Source organism: Pseudophryne corroboree, unplaced genomic scaffold (assembly GCF_028390025.1).
Source record: "Pseudophryne corroboree isolate aPseCor3 unplaced genomic scaffold, aPseCor3.hap2 scaffold_478, whole genome shotgun sequence".
NCBI lineage: Eukaryota > Metazoa > Chordata > Amphibia > Anura > Myobatrachidae > Pseudophryne > Pseudophryne corroboree.
Genome location: NW_026970090.1, coordinates 364,370 through 380,583, shown reverse-complemented (window position 1 = coordinate 380,583; position 16,214 = coordinate 364,370). Strand labels below are relative to the sequence as shown.

The 16,214-nt window shown below is 35.8% G+C and overlaps 2 non-coding genes across 2 annotated transcripts; both read right to left on the bottom strand.

Moving 5' to 3' along the window:
* Positions 1-2,729: 2,729 nt before the first annotated feature.
* On the bottom strand, positions 2,730-2,803 carry TRNAS-ACU (transfer RNA serine (anticodon ACU)). Its single transcript has one exon. It is a non-coding gene; the product is annotated as a tRNA-Ser (tRNA).
* A 5,737-nt stretch (positions 2,804-8,540) lies between these two features.
* On the bottom strand, positions 8,541-8,614 carry TRNAS-ACU (transfer RNA serine (anticodon ACU)). Its single transcript has one exon. It is a non-coding gene; the product is annotated as a tRNA-Ser (tRNA).
* Positions 8,615-16,214: the final 7,600 nt, after the last annotated feature.

Genomic DNA, 16,214 nt, shown 5'->3' with positions numbered 1-16,214 from the left:
TATTATTTCAGTAGAAATTGAAATGAGGATGCATCTTGCTGCCTTTCCAATGAAGCAAGTTTAATTTAGTAATAGGTGAAAAACCATCCCTACAAAGGTGTTAATCAGAGACTTGGCTTTGTGGACACTTTTCAGAGAACAAATTTGTTAGTATAAAAATAAAGCCAGAAAATGAAGAGCTGTTTAATCACTCAATTGGATTTTTTTTGCCAGCATATTTCTTTGTCTCTGCAACCCACTGCTAAATTGTGCTTCCTATCTGTTTTTATAAAATCACTGAATCAAATCTAACTCTGATTACATCAGAGAAGGCCAGGTACCCTACACCATAACAGGGGGTTTGAAATTTTGACTTGTCTACTTAAAGATCACCAAAATCTGATAACAAGGTCAATTACGTCCCTGGGTGGGATTGAACCACCAACCTTTTGTTAGTAGCCAGACACACTAACCGATTGCGCCACAGAGACACTTTGTTAAAAGTACTTACTGACAAAGGCTAATAAGCATACATCTAGAACGTTTCCTAGAAAAACTTTAAAAAGTCAATAATCTGGAGAGTTTTTGTAAGATGTTTCTTCCATCAACCAACGAAGAAACACATTGGTACTTTCCCATGATGACTGAGTGCTTCAGGATCTCTTGCACTTACATGTGCAGCAGAGTACTGCAATGGAAGCATGCTGGGCCCATAACCCCGAGGTAGGCAGATTGAAACTATCCTTTGCTATATGCATTTTTTTTGTTAATTTAAGTAATTAAAACTGGGATTGATATTTTTGCTCTTTTATTTTTACTTGAAGTACAATAACTTTTACCATTTTAATTTGTTTGAATAGTATATTGACAGTATAGTTTTCTTTAAAAAATCCACTTAATTTTCTTTACCCTATTATTAAAAGGGTAATTGACAAAAACAAACTACATTGTCACCAGAAGAGCAATACAAAATGTACAAGTGATATATTAAAATCATCTTTCCAGCTTGAATTTCAATGATGCATTGGGGCAACGATTTTGTGAGAAACATCTTTACCCTTAAATAAAGGTTTTCTTAATTCCTTACCTGTGTGCTAATTAGATATCACCTTGTTTTCACATTAAACAAACTTCCACATGTGAAAGCAGCAAGGATGCAGTGGCGTTAATGTTTCCTGGTGTCAACCTGTATTATTTCAGTAGAAATTGAAATGAGGATGCATCTTGCTGCCTTTCCAATGAAGCAAGTTTAATTTAGTAATAGGTGAAAAACCATCCCTACAAAGGTGTTAATCAGAGACTTGGCTTTGTGGACACTTTTCAGAGAACAAATTTGTTAGCATAAAAATAAAGCCAGAAAATGAAGAGCTGTTTAATCACTCAATTGGATTTTTTTTGCCAGCATATTTCTTTTTCTCTGCAACCCACTGCTAAATAGTGCTTCCTAGCTGTTTTTATAAAATCACTGAATCAAATCTAACTCTGATTACATCAGAGAAGGCCAGGTACCCTACACCATAACAGGGGGTTTGAAATTTTGACTTGTCTACTTAAAGATCACCAAAATCTGATAACAAGGTCAATTACATGCCTGGGTGGGATTGAACCACCAACCTTTTGGTTAATAGCCGTGCACACTAACTGATTGCGCCACAAAGACACTTTGCAAAAGTACATACTGACAAAGGCTAATAAGCATTCATCTAAAACGTTTCCTAGAAAAACTTTAAAAAGTCAATAATCTGGAGAGTTTTTGTAAAATGTTTCTTCCATCAACCAACGAAGAAACACATTGGTACTTTCCCATGATGAGTGAGTGCTTCAGGATCTCTTGCACTTACATGTGCAGCAGAGTACAGCAATGGAAGCATGCTGGGCCCAAAACCCAGCGGTAGGCAGATTGAAACTATCCTTTGCTATATGCATTTTTTTTTGTTCATTTAAGTAATCAAAACTGAGATTGATATTTTTGCTCTTTTATTTTTACTTAAAGTACAATAACTTTTACCATATTAATTTGTTTTAATAGTATATTGACAGTATTGTTTTCTTTCAAAAATCCACTTAATTTTCTTTACCCTATTATTAAAATGGTAATTGACAAAAACAAACTACATTGTCACCAGAAGAGCAATACAAAATGTACAAGTGATATATTAAAATCATCTTTCCAGCTTGAATTTCAATGATGCATTGGGGCAACGATTTTGTGAGCAACATCTTCACCCTTAAATAAAGATTTTCTTAATTCCTTACCTGTGTGCTAATTAGATATCACCTTGTTTTCACATTAAACAGACTTCCACATGAGAAAGCAGCAAGGATACAGTGGCGTTAATGTTTCCTGGTGTCAACCTGTATTATTTCAGTAGACATTGAATTGAGGATGCATCTTGCTGCCTTTCCAATGAAGCAAGTTTAATTTAGTAATAGGTGAAAAACCATCCCTACAAAGGTGTTAATCAGAGACTTGGCTTTGTGGACACTTTTCAAAGAACAAATTTGTTAGCATAAAAATAAAGCCAGAAAATGAAGAGCTGTTTAATCACTCAATTGGATTTTTTTTTGCCAGCATATTTCTTTTTCTCTGCAACCCACTGCTAAATTGTGCTTCCTAGCTGTTTTTATAAAATCACTGAGTCAAATCTAACTACATCAGAGAAGGCCAGGTACCCTACACCATAACAGGGGGTTTGAAATTTTGACTTGTCTACTTAAAGATCACCAAAATCTGATAACAAGGTCAATTACGTCCCTGGGTGGGATTGAACCACCAACTTTTTGGTTAGTAGCCAAACACACTAACCTATTGCGCCACAGAGACACTTTGTAAAAAGTACATACTGACAAAGGCTAATAAGCATACATCTAGAACGTTTCCTAGAAAAACTTTAAAAAGTCAATAATCTGGAGAGTTTTTGTAAGATGTTTCTTCCATCAACCAACGAAGAAACACATTGGTACTTTCCCATGATGACTGAGTGCTTCAGGATCTCTTGCACTTACATGTGCAGCAGAGTACTGCAATGGAAGCATGCTGGGCCCATAACCCAGAGGTAGGCAGATTGAAACTATCCTTTGCTATATGCATTTTTTTTTGTTAATTTAAGTAATCAAAACTGGGATTGATATTTTTGCTCTTTTATTTTTACTTAAAGTACAATAACTTTTACCATTTTAATTTGTTTTAATAGTATATTGACAGTATAGTTTTCTTTAAAAAATCCACTTAATTTTCTTTACCCTATTATTAAAAGGGTAATTGACAAAAACAAACTACATTGTCACCAGAAGAGCAATACAAAATGTTCAAGTGATATATTAAAATCATCTTTCCAGCTTGAATTTCAATGATGCATTGGGGCAACGATTTTGTGAGAAACATCTTCACCCTTAAATAAAGATTTTCTTAATTCCTTACCTGTGTGCTAATTAGATATCACCTTGTTTTCACATTAAACAGACTTCTACATGAGAAAGCAGCAAGGATGCAGTGGCGTTAATGTTTCCTGGTGTCAACCTGTATTATTTCAGTAGACATTGAAATGAGGATGCATCTTGCTGCCTTTCCAATGAAGCAAGTTTAATTTAGTAATAGGTGAAAAACCATCCCTACAAAGGTGTTAATCAGAGACTTGGCTTTGTGGACACTTTTCAGAGAACAAATTTGTTAGCATAAAAATAAAGCCAGAAAATGAAGAGCTGTTTAATCACTCAATTGGATTTTTTTTGCCAGCATATTTCTTTTTCTCTACAACCCACTGCTAAATTGTGCTTCCTAGCTGTTTTTATAAAATCAATGAATCAAATCTAACTCTGATTACATCAGAGAAGGCCAGGTACCCTACACCATAACAGGGGGTTTGAAATTTTGACTTGTCTACTTAAAGATCACCAAAATCTGATAACAAGGTCAATTACGTCCCTGGGTTGGATTGAACCACCAACCTTTTGGTTAGTAGCCGGACACACTAACCGATTGCGCCACAGAGACACTTTGCAAAAGGTACTTACTGACAAAGGCTAATAAGCATACATCTAGAACGTTTCCTAGAAAAACTTTAAAAAGTCAATAATCTGGAGAGTTTTTGTAAGATGTTTCTTCCATCAACCAACGAAGAAACACATTGGTACTTTCCCATGATGACTGAGTGCTTCAGGATCTCTTGCACTTACATGTGCAGCAGAGTACTGCAATGGAAGCATGCTGGGCCCATAACCCAGAGGTAGGCAGATTGAAACTATCCTTTGCTATATGCATTTTTTTTTGTTAATTTAAGTAATCAAAACTGGGATTGATATTTTTGCTCTTTTATTTTTTCTTAAAGTACAATAACTTTTACCATTTTAATTTGTTTTAATAGTATATTGACAGTATAGTTTTCTTTAAAAAATCCACTTAATTTTCTTTACCCTATTATTAAAAGGGTAATTGACAAAAACAAACTACATTGTCACCAGAGGAGCAATACAAAATGTACAAATGATATATTAAAATCATCTTTCCAGCTTGAATTTCAATGATGCATTGGGGCAACGATTTTGTGAGAAACATCTTCACCCTTAAATAAAGATTTTCTTAATTCCTTACCTGTGTGCTAATTAGATATCACCTTGTTTTCACATTAAACAGACTTCTACATGAGAAAGCAGCAAGGATGCAGTGGCGTTAATGTTTCCTGGTGTCAACCTGTATTATTTCAGTAGACATTGAAATGAGGATGCATCTTGCTGCCTTTCCAATGAAGCAAGTTTAATTTAGTAATAGGTGAAAAACCATCCCTACAAAGGTGTTAATCAGAGACTTGGCTTTGTGGACACTTTTCAGAGAACAAATTTGTTAGCATAAAAATAAAGCCAGAAATGAAGAGCTGTTTAATCACTCAATTGGATTTTTTTTGCCAGCATATTTCTTTTTCTCTGCAACCCACTGCTAAATTGTGCTTCCTAGCTGTTTTTATAAAATCAATGAATCAAATCTAACTCTGATTACATCAGAGAAGGCCAGGTACCCTACACCATAACAGGGGGTTTGAAATTTTGACTTGTCTACTTAAAGATCACCAAAATCTGATAACAAGGTCAGTTACGTCCCTGGGTGGGATTGAACCACCAACCTTTTGGTTAGTAGCCGGACACACTAACCGATTGCGCCACAGAGACACTTTGCAAAAAGTACATTCTGACAAAGGCTAATAAGCATACATCTAGAACGTTTCCTAGAAAAACTTTAAAAAGTCAATAATCTGGAGAGTTTTTGTAAGATGTTTCTTCCATCAACCAACGAAGAAACACATTGGTACTTTCCCATGATGACTGAGTGCTTCAGGATCTCTTGCACTTACATGTGCAGCAGAGTACTGCAATGGAAGCATGCTGGGCCCATAACCCAGAGGTAGGCAGATTGAAACTATCCTTTGCTATATGCATTTTTTTTGTTAATTTAAGTAATCAAAACTGGGATTGATATTTTTGCTCTTTCATTTTTACTTAAAGTACAATAACTTTTACCATTTTAATTTGTTTTAATAGTATATTGACAGTATAGTTTTCTTTAACAAATCCACTTAATTTTCTTTACCCTATTATTAAAAGGGTAATTGACAAAAACAAACTACATTGTCACCAGAAGAGCAATACAAAATGTACAAGTGATATATTAAAATCATCTTTCCAGCTTGAATTTCAATGATGCATTGGGGCAACGATTTTGTGAGAAACATCTTCACCCTTAAATAAAGATTTTCTTAATTCCTTACCTGTGTGCTAATTAGATATCACCTTGTTTTCACATTAAACAGACTTCTACATGAGAAAGCAGCAAGGATGCAGTGGCGTTAATGTTTCCTGGTGTCAACCTGTATTATTTCAGTAGACATTGAAATGAGGATGCATCTTGCTGCCTTTCCAATGAAGCAAGTTTAATTTAGTAATAGGTGAAAAACCATCCCTACAAAGGTGTTAATCAGAGACTTGGCTTTGTGGACACTTTTCAGAGAACAAATTTGTTAGCATAAAAATAAAGCCAGAAAATGAAGAGCTGTTTAATCACTCAATTGGATTTTTTTTGCCAGCATATTTCTTTTTCTCTGCAACCCACTGCTAAATTGTGATTCCTAGCTGTTTTTATAAAATCAATGAATCAAATCTAACTCTGATTACATCAGAGAAGGCCAGGTACCCTACACCATAACAGGGGGTTTGAAATTTTGACTTGTCTACTTAAAGATCACCAAAATCTGATAACAAGGTCAATTACGTCCCTGGGTGGGATTGAACCACCAACCTTTTGGTTAGTAGCCGGACACACTAACCGATTGCGCCACAGAGACACTTTGCAAAAAGTACATACTGACAAAGGCTAATAAGCATACATCTAGAACGTTTCCTAGAAAAACTTTAAAAAGTCAATAATCTGGAGAGTTTTTGTAAGATGTTTCTTCCATCAACCAACGAAGAAACACATTGGTACTTTCCCATGATGAGTGAGTGCTTCAGGATCTCTTGCACTTACATGTGCAGCAGAGTACTGCAATGGAAGCATGCTGGGCCCATAACCCAGAGGTAGGCAGATTAAAACTATCCTCTGCTATATGCATTTTTTTTGTTAATTAAAGTAATCCAAAACTGGGATTGATATTTTTGCTCTTTTATTTTTCATTAAAGTACAATAACTTTTACCATTTTAATTTGTTTTAATAGTATATTGAAAGTATTTTTTTCTTTTAAAAATCCACTTAATTTTCTTTACCCTATTATTAAAATGGTAATTGACAAAAACAAACTACATTGTCACCAGAAGAGCAATACAAAATGTACAAGTGATATATTAAAATCATCTTTCCAGCTTGAATTTCAATGATGCATTGGGGCAACGATTTTGTGAGAAACATTTTCACCCTTAAATAAAGATTTTCTTAATTCCTTACCTGTGTGCTAATTAGATATCACCTTGTTTTCACATTAAACAGACTTCCACATGAGAAAGCAGCAAGGATGCAGTGGCGTTAATGTTTCCTGGTGTCAACCTGTATTATTTCAGTAGACATTGAAATGAGGATGCATCTTGCTGCCTTTCCAATGAAGCAAGTTTAATTTAGTAATAGGTGAAAAACCATCCTTACAAAGGTGTTCATCAGAGACTTGGCTTTGTGGACACTTTTCAGAGAACAAATTTGTTAGCATAAAAATAAAGCCAGAAAATGAAGAGCTGTTTAATCACTCAATTGGATTTTTTTGCCAGCATATTTCTTTTTCTCTGCAACCCACTGCTAAATTGTGCTTCCTAGCTGTTTTTATAAAATCACTGAATCAAATCTAACTCTGATTACATCAGAGAAGGCCAGGTACCCTACACCATAAGAGGGGGTTTGATATTTTGACTTGTCTACTTAAAGATCACCAAAATCTGATAACAAAGTCAATTACGTCCCTGGGTGGGATTGAACCACCAACCTTTTGGTTAATAGCCATACACACTAACTGATTGCGCCACAGAGACACTTTGCAAAAGTGCATACTGACAAAGGCTAATAAGCATTCATCTAAAACGTTTCCTAGAAAAACTTTAAAAAGTCAATAATCTGGAGAGTTTTTGTAAAATGTTTCTTCCATCAACCAACGAAGAAACACATTGGTACTTTCCCATGATGAGTGAGTGCTTCAGGATCTCTTGCACTTACATGTGCAGCAGAGTACTGCAATGGAAGCATGCTGGGCCCATAACCCAGAGGTAGGCAGATTGAAACTGTCCTTTGCTATATGCATTTTTTTTGTTAATTTAAGTAATCAAAACTGGGATTGATATTTTTGCTCTTTTATTTTTACTTGAAGTACAATAACTTTTACCATTTTAATTTGTTTAAATCCACTTAATTTTCTTTACCCTATTATTAAAAGGGTAATTGACAAAAACAAACTACATTGTCACCAGAAGAGCAATACAAAATGTACAAGTGATATATTAAAATCATCTTTCCAGCTTGAATTTCAATGATGCATTGGGGCAACGATTTTGTGAGAAACATCTTCACCCTTAAATAAAGATTTTCTTAATTCCTTACCTGTGTGCTAATTAGATATCACCTTGTTTTCACATTAAACAGACTTCCACATGAGAAAGCAGCAAGGATGCAGTGGCGTTAATGTTTCCTGGTGTCAACCCGTATTATTTCAGTAGACATTGAAATGAGGATGCATCTTGCTGCCTTTCCAATGAAGCAAATTTAATTTAGTAATAGGTGAAAAACCATCCCTACAAAGGTGTTAATCAGAGACTTGGCTTTGTGGACACTTTTCAGAGAACAAATTTGTTAGCATAAAAATAAAGCCAGAAAATGAAGAGCTGTTTAATCACTCAATTGGATTTTTTTGCCAGCATATTTCTTTTTCTCTGCAACCCACTGCTAAATTGTGCTTCCTAGCTGTTTTTATAAAATCACTGAATCAAATCTAACTCTGATTACATCAGAGAAGGCCAGGTACCCTACACCATAAGAGGGGGTTTGAAATTTTGACTTGTCTACTTAAAGATCACCAAAATCTGATAACAAGGTCAATTATGTCCCTGGGTGGGATTGAACCACCAACCTTTTGGTTAGTAGCCGGACACACTAACCGATTGCGCCACAGAGACACTTCACAAAAAGTACCTACTGACAAAGGCTAATAAGCATACATCTAGAACGTTCCCTAGAAAAACTTTAAAAAGTCAATAATCTGGAGAGTTTTTGTAAAATGTTTCTTCCATCAACCAACGAAGAAACACATTGGTACTTTCCCATGATGAGTGAGTGCTTCAGGATCTCTTGCACTTACATGTGCAGCAGAGTACTGCAATGGAAGCATGCTGGGCCCATAACCCAGAGGTAGGCAGATTGAAACTGTCCTTTGCTATATGCATTTTTTTTGTTAATTTAAGTAATCAAAACTGGGATTGATATTTTTGCTCTTTTATTTTTACTTGAAGTACAATAACTTTTACCATTTTAATTTGTTTAAATCCACTTAATTTTCTTTACCCTATTATTAAAAGGGTAATTGACAAAAACAAACTACATTGTCACCAGAAGAGCAATACAAAATGTACAAGTGATATATTAAAATCATCTTTCCAGCTTGAATTTCAATGATGCATTGGGGCAACGATTTTGTGAGAAACATCTTCACCCTTAAATAAAGATTTTCTTAAATCCTTACCTGTGTGCTAATTAGATATCACCTTGTTTTCACATTAAACAGACTTCCACATGAGAAAGCAGCAAGGATGCAGTGGCGTTAATGTTTCCTGGTGTCAACCCGTATTATTTCAGTAGACATTGAAATGAGGATGCATCTTGCTGCCTTTCCAATTAAGCAAATTTAATTTAGTAATAGGTGAAAAACCATCCCTACAAAGGTGTTAATCAGAGACTTGGCTTTGTGGACACTTTTCAGAGAACAAATTTGTTAGCATAAAAATAAAGCCAGAAAATGAAGAGCTGTTTAATCACTCAATTGGATTTTTTTGCCAGCATATTTCTTTTTCTCTGCAACCCACTGCTAAATTGTGCTTCCTAGCTGTTTTTATAAAATCACTGAATCAAATCTAACTCTTATTACATCAGAGAAGGCCAGGTACCCTACACCATAAGAGGGAGTTTGAAATTTTGACTTGTCTACTTAAAGATCACCAAAATCTGATAACAAGGTCAATTACGTCTCTGGGTGGGATTGAACCACCAACCTTTTGGTTAATAGCCATACACACTAACTGATTGCGCCACAGAGACACTTTGCAAAAGTACATACTGACAAAGGCTAATAAGCATTCATCTAAAACGTTTCCTAGAAAAACTTTAAAAATTCAATAATCTGGAGAGTTTATGTAAGATGTTTCTTCCATCAACCAACGAAGAAACACATTGGTACTTTCCCATGATGAGTGAGTGCTTCAGGATCTACTGCACTTACATGTGCAGCAGAGTACAGCAATGGAAGCATGCTGGGCACATAACCCAGAGGTAGGCAGATTGAAACTATCCTCTGCTATATGCATTTTTTTTTTGTTAATTAAAGTAATCCAAAACTGGGATTGATATTTTGGCTCTTTTATTTTTACTTACAGTACAATAACTTTTACCATTTTAATTTGTTTTAATAGTATATTGACAGTATTGTTTTCTTTCAAAAATCCACTTAATTTTCTTTACCCTATTATTAAAATGGTAATTGACAAAAACAAACTACATTGTCACCAGAAGAGCAATACAAAATGTACAAGTGATATATTAAAATCATCTTTCCAGCTTGAATTTCAATGATGCATTGGGGCAACGATTTTGTGAGAAACATTTTCACCCTTAAATAAAGATTTTCTTAATTCCTTACCTGTGTGCTAATTAGATATCACCTTGTTTTCACATTAAACAGACTTCCACATGAGAAAGCAGCAAGGATGCAGTGGCGTTAATGTTTCCTGGTGTCAACCTGTATTATTTCAGTAGACATTGAAATGAGGATGCATCTTGCTGCCTTTCCAATGAAGCAAGTTTAATTTAGTAATAGGTGAAAAACCATCCTTACAAAGGTGTTAATCAGAGACTTGGCTTTGTGGACACTATTCAGAGAACAAATTTGTTAGCATAAAAATAAAGCCAGAAAATGAAGAGCTGTTTAATCACTCAATTGGATTTTTTTGCCAGCATATTTCTTTTTCTCTGCAACCCACTGCTAAATTGTGCTTCCTAGCTGTTTTTATAAAATCACTGAATCAAATCTAACTCTGATTACATCAGAGAAGGCCAGGTACCCTACACCATAAGAGGGGGTTTGAAATTTTGACTTGTCTACTTAAAGATCACCAAAATCTGATAACAAGGTCAATTACGTCTCTGGGTGGGATTGAACCACCAACCTTTTGGTTAATAGCCATACACACTAACTGATTGCGCCACAGAGACACTTTGCAAAAGTACATACTGACAAAGGCTAATAAGCATTCATCTAAAACGTTTCCTAGAAAAACTTTAAAAATTCAATAATCTGGAGAGTTTATGTAAGATGTTTCTTCCATCAACCAACGAAGAAACACATTGGTACTTTCCCATGATGAGTGAGTGCTTCAGGATCTACTGCACTTACATGTGCAGCAGAGTACAGCAATGGAAGCATGCTGGGCACATAACCCAGAGGTAGGCAGATTGAAACTATCCTCTGCTATATGCATTTTTTTTGTTAATTAAAGTAATCCAAAACTGGGATTGATATGTTGGCTCTTTTATTTTTACTTACAGTACAATAACTTTTACCATTTTAATTTGTTTTAATAGTATATTGACAGTATTGTTTTCTTTCAAAAATCCACTTAATTTTCTTTACCCTATTATTAAAATGGTAATTGACAAAAACAAACTACATTGTCACCAGAAGAGCAATACAAAATGTACAAGTGATATATTAAAATCATCTTTCCAGCTTGAATTTCAATGATGCATTGGGGCAACGATTTTGTGAGAAACATTTTCACCCTTAAATAAAGAGTTTCTTAATTCCTTACCTGTGTGCTAATTAGATATCACCTTGTTTTCACATTAAACAGACTTCCACATGAGAAAGCAGCAAGGATGCAGTGGCGTTAATGTTTCCTGGTGTCAACCTGTATTATTTCAGTAGACATTGAAATGAGGATGCATCTTGCTGCCTTTCCAATGAAGCAAGTTTAATTTAGTAATAGGTTAAAAACCATCCTTACAAAGGTGTTAATCAGAGACTTGGCTTTGTGGACACTTTTCAGAGAACAAATTTGTTAGCATAAAAATAAAGCTAGAAAATTAAGAGCTGTTTAATCACTCAATTGGATTTTTTTTGCCAGCATATTTCTTTTTCTCTGCAACCCACTGCTAAATTGTGCTTCCTAGCTGTTTTTATAAAATCACTGAATCAAATCTAACTCTGATTACATCAGAGAAGGCCAGGTACCCTACACCAGAACAGGGGGTTTGAAATTTTGACTTGTCTACTTAAAGATCACCAAAATCTGATAACAAGGTCAATTACGTCCCTGGGTGTGATTGAACCACCAACCTTTTGGTTAATAGCCATGCACACTAACTGATTGCGCCACAGAGACACTTTGCGAAAGTCCATACTGACAAAGGCTAATAAGCATTCATCTAAAACGTTTCCTAGAAAAACTTTAAAAAGTCAATAATCTGGAGAGTTTTTGTAAGATGTTTCTTCCATCAACCAACGAAGAAACACATTGGTACTTTCCCATGATGAGTGAGTGCTTCAGGATCTCTTGCACTTACATGTGCAGCAGAGTACAGCAATGGAAGCATGCTGGGCCCATAACCCAGCGGTAGGCAGATTGAAACTATCCTCTGCTATATGCATTTTTTTTTGTTAATTAAAGTAATCCAAAACTGGGATTGATATTTTGGCTCTTTTATTTTTACTTAAAGTACAATAACTTTTACCATTTTAATTTGTTTTAATAGTATATTGACAGTATTGTTTTTTTTCAAAAATCCACTTAATTTTCTTTACCCTATTATTAAAATGGTAATTGACAAAAACAAACTACATTGTCACCAGAAGAGCAATACAAAATGTACAAGTGATATATTAAAATCATCTTTCCAGCTTGAATTTCAATGATGCATTGGGGCAACGATTTTGTGAGAAACATCTTCACCCTTAAATAAAGATTTTCTTAACTCCTTACCTGTGTGCTAATTAGATATCACCTTGTTTTCACATTAAACAGACTTCCACATGAGAAAGCAGCAAGGATACAGTGGCGTTAATGTTTCCTGGTGTCAACCTGTATTATTTCAGTAGACATTGAAATGAGGATGCATCTTGCTGCCTTTCCAATGAAGCAAGTTTAATTTAGTAATAGGTGAAAAATCATCCCTACAAAGGTGTTAATCAGAGACTTGGCTTTGTGGACACTTTTCAAAGAACAAATTTGTTAGCATAAAAATAAAGCCAGAAAATGAAGAGCTGTTTAATCACTCAATTGGATTTTTTTTGCCAGCATATTTCTTTTTCTCTGCAACCCACAGCTAAATTGTGCTTCCTAGCTGTTTTTATTAAATCACTGAATCAAATCTAACTCTGATTACATCAGAGAAGGCCAGGTACCCTACACCATAACAGGGGGTTTGAAATTTTGACTTGTCTACTTAAAGATCACCAAAATCTGATAACAAGGTCAATTACGTCCCTGGTTGGGATTGAACCACTAACCTTTTGGTTAGTAGTCGGACACACTAACCGATTGCGCCACAGAGACACTTTGCAAAAAGTACATACTGACAAAGTCTAATAAGCATACATCTAGAACGTTTCCTAGAAAAACTTTAAAAAGTCAATAATCTGGAGAGTTTTTGTAAGATGTTTCTTCCATCATCCAATGAAGAAACACATTGGTACTTTCCCATGATGAGTGAGTGCTTCAGGATCTCTTGCACTTACATGTGCAGCAGAGTACTGCAATGGAAGCATGCTGGGCCCATAACCCAGAGGTAGGCAGATTGAAACTATCCTTTGCTATATGCATTTTTTTTGTTAATTTAAGTAATCAAAACTGGGATTGATATTTTTGCTCTTTTATTTTTACTTAAAGTACAATAACTTTTACCATTTTAATTTGTTTTAATAGTATATTGACAGTATTGTTTTCTTTAAAAAATCCACTTAATTTTCTTTACCCTATTATTAAAAGGGTAATTGACAAAAACAAACTACATTGTCACCAGAAGAGCAATACAAAATGTACAAGTGATATATTAAAATCATCTTTCCAGCTTGAATTTCAATGATGCATTGGGGCAACGATTTTGTGAGAAACATCTTCACCCTTAAATAAAGATTTTCTTAATTCCTTACCTGTGTGCTAATTAGATATCACCTTGTTTTCACATTAAACAGACTTCTACATGAGAAAGCAGCAAGGATGCAGTGGCGTTAATGTTTCCTGGTGTCAACCTGTATTATTTCAGTAGACATTGAAATGAGGATGCATCTTGCTGCCTTTCCAATGAAGCAAGTTTAATTTAGTAATAGGTGAAAAACCATCCCTACAAAGGTGTTAATCAGAGACTTGGCTTTGTGGACACTTTTCAGAGAACAAATTTGTTAGCATAAAAATAAAGCCAGAAAATGAAGAGCTGTTTAATCACTCAATTGGATTTTTTTTGCCAGCATATTTCTTTTTCTCTGCAACCCACTGCTAAATTGTGCTTCCTAGCTGTTTTTATTAAATCACTGAATCAAATCTAACTCTGATTACATCAGAAAAGGCCAGGTACCCTACACCATAACAGGGGGTTTGAAATTTTGACTTGTCTACTTAAAGATCACCAAAATCTGATAACAAGGTCAATTACATCCCTGGGTGGGATTGAACCACCAACCTTTTGGTTAGTAGCCGGACACACTAACCGATTGCGCCACAGAGACACTTCGCGAAAAATACATACTGACAAAGGCTAATAAGCATACATCTAAAACTTTTCCTAGAAAAACTTTAAAAAGTCAATAATCTGGAGAGTTTTTTTAAGATGTTTCTTCCATCAACCAACGAAGAAACACATTGGTACTTTCCCATGATGAGTGAGTGCTTTAGGATCTCTTGCACTTACATGTGCAGCAGAGTACTGCAATGGAAGCATGCTGGGCCCATTACCCAGAGGTAGGCAGATTGAAACTATCCTCTGCTATATGCATTTTTTTTGTTAATTAAAGTAATCCAAAACTGGGATTGATATGTTAGCTCTTTTATGTTTTCTTAAAGTACAATAACTTTTACCATTTTAATTTGTTTATATAGTATATTGACAGTATTGTTTTCTTTCAAAAATCTACTTAATTTTTTTTACCCTATTATTAAAATGGTAATTGACAAAAACAAACTACATTTGTTTGGGAGAAAAATGCAAAGGTACAAGACAGCTTTTCCTTGCCAATATCTCTCTTTTGCAAAGAGCTACGCATTGGAAAATTCAGAGCTATACCGTGTAGATGAAGCACTAACAGGAGGCTTTAAAATTTTCATTCTAGTGTCCTTCGTTTGGGAGAAAAATCCAATGGTACAAGACAGCTTTTCCTTGCCAATATCTCTCTTTTGCAAAGAGCTGCGCATTGGAAAATTCAGGGCTATGCCGTGTAGATGATGGCCTAACAGGAGGCTTTAAAATTTTCTTTCTAGTGTCCTTCGTTTGGGAGAAAAATGCAAAGGTACAAGACAGCTTTTCCTTGCCAATATCTCTCTTTTGCAAAGAGCTGCGCATTGGAAAATTCAGGGCTATGCCGTGTAGATGATGGCCTAACAGGAGGCTTTAAAATTCCAAACGAAGGACACTAGAAAGAAAATTTTAAAGCCTCCTGTTAGGCCATCATCTACACGGCATAGCCCTGAATTTTCCAATGCGCAGCTCTTTGCGATTACAATCCAACCTGAATCAGGCTCTATTACCTATCACAATGCACTGCAGGTAGTACAAAATGGGGTTAATATAGGAGAAAAACCCCCAGAGCTGTGCTCCTTAACTGTCCCTGGTGGCTAGTGGAGCGGCTGCCCAGTAATCAGTGTCCACGCCAGTGCGCACACGGCCCGCCCCCTACAGCCACGCTGGATCTCGGTATAGTGTGGGCACAGAAGCCCCTTACCTCCCTTTCATCAGCGGCCTCGTGATCCCGGAGGGCGGTGTGTGTGTGACTGACCTTAGGAAGAAACCGGAGCCTCCGCTGCAGTGACCCAGCAACCAGGGCACGGGAGTATACTGCGCCGCTGGGAGTGATTGAGCTGCAGTAAAGATGTCTATTAGACCTAGCCTGCTGCAGCCCTTGTAGATTCTTATAAAAAAAGTTCTTCTTTTCTTGTCAAAATTAATAGCTAAGAATAGGCTGCCTGAGGCAGCCCCCTGTTAAGTGGCCTGCTACTGAAGGCACCAACTACAAACTGAGCTCCCTGTTCATGGAAGCGAGGTTATAGAGCAGGGGGCGCTGAGCATCTTGGGAACAGTCAAAAGCTTTGAGCCTGTTGGTGCCTCAGATCAAGATCCTACTCTACACCCCAATGTGAATCCTTGTGGAGTCCAGTGTACCCCACAGAAGAAATGAATGTGTCACACCCATTGGCAGCAACATTAGAATAGCTGCTGATGGGCACAATTGAGAAAGGAAGGGGGGAAAACATTTGAATCCAGCACATATATGTAATTTGAATATGTAATTTGTACCTTCCT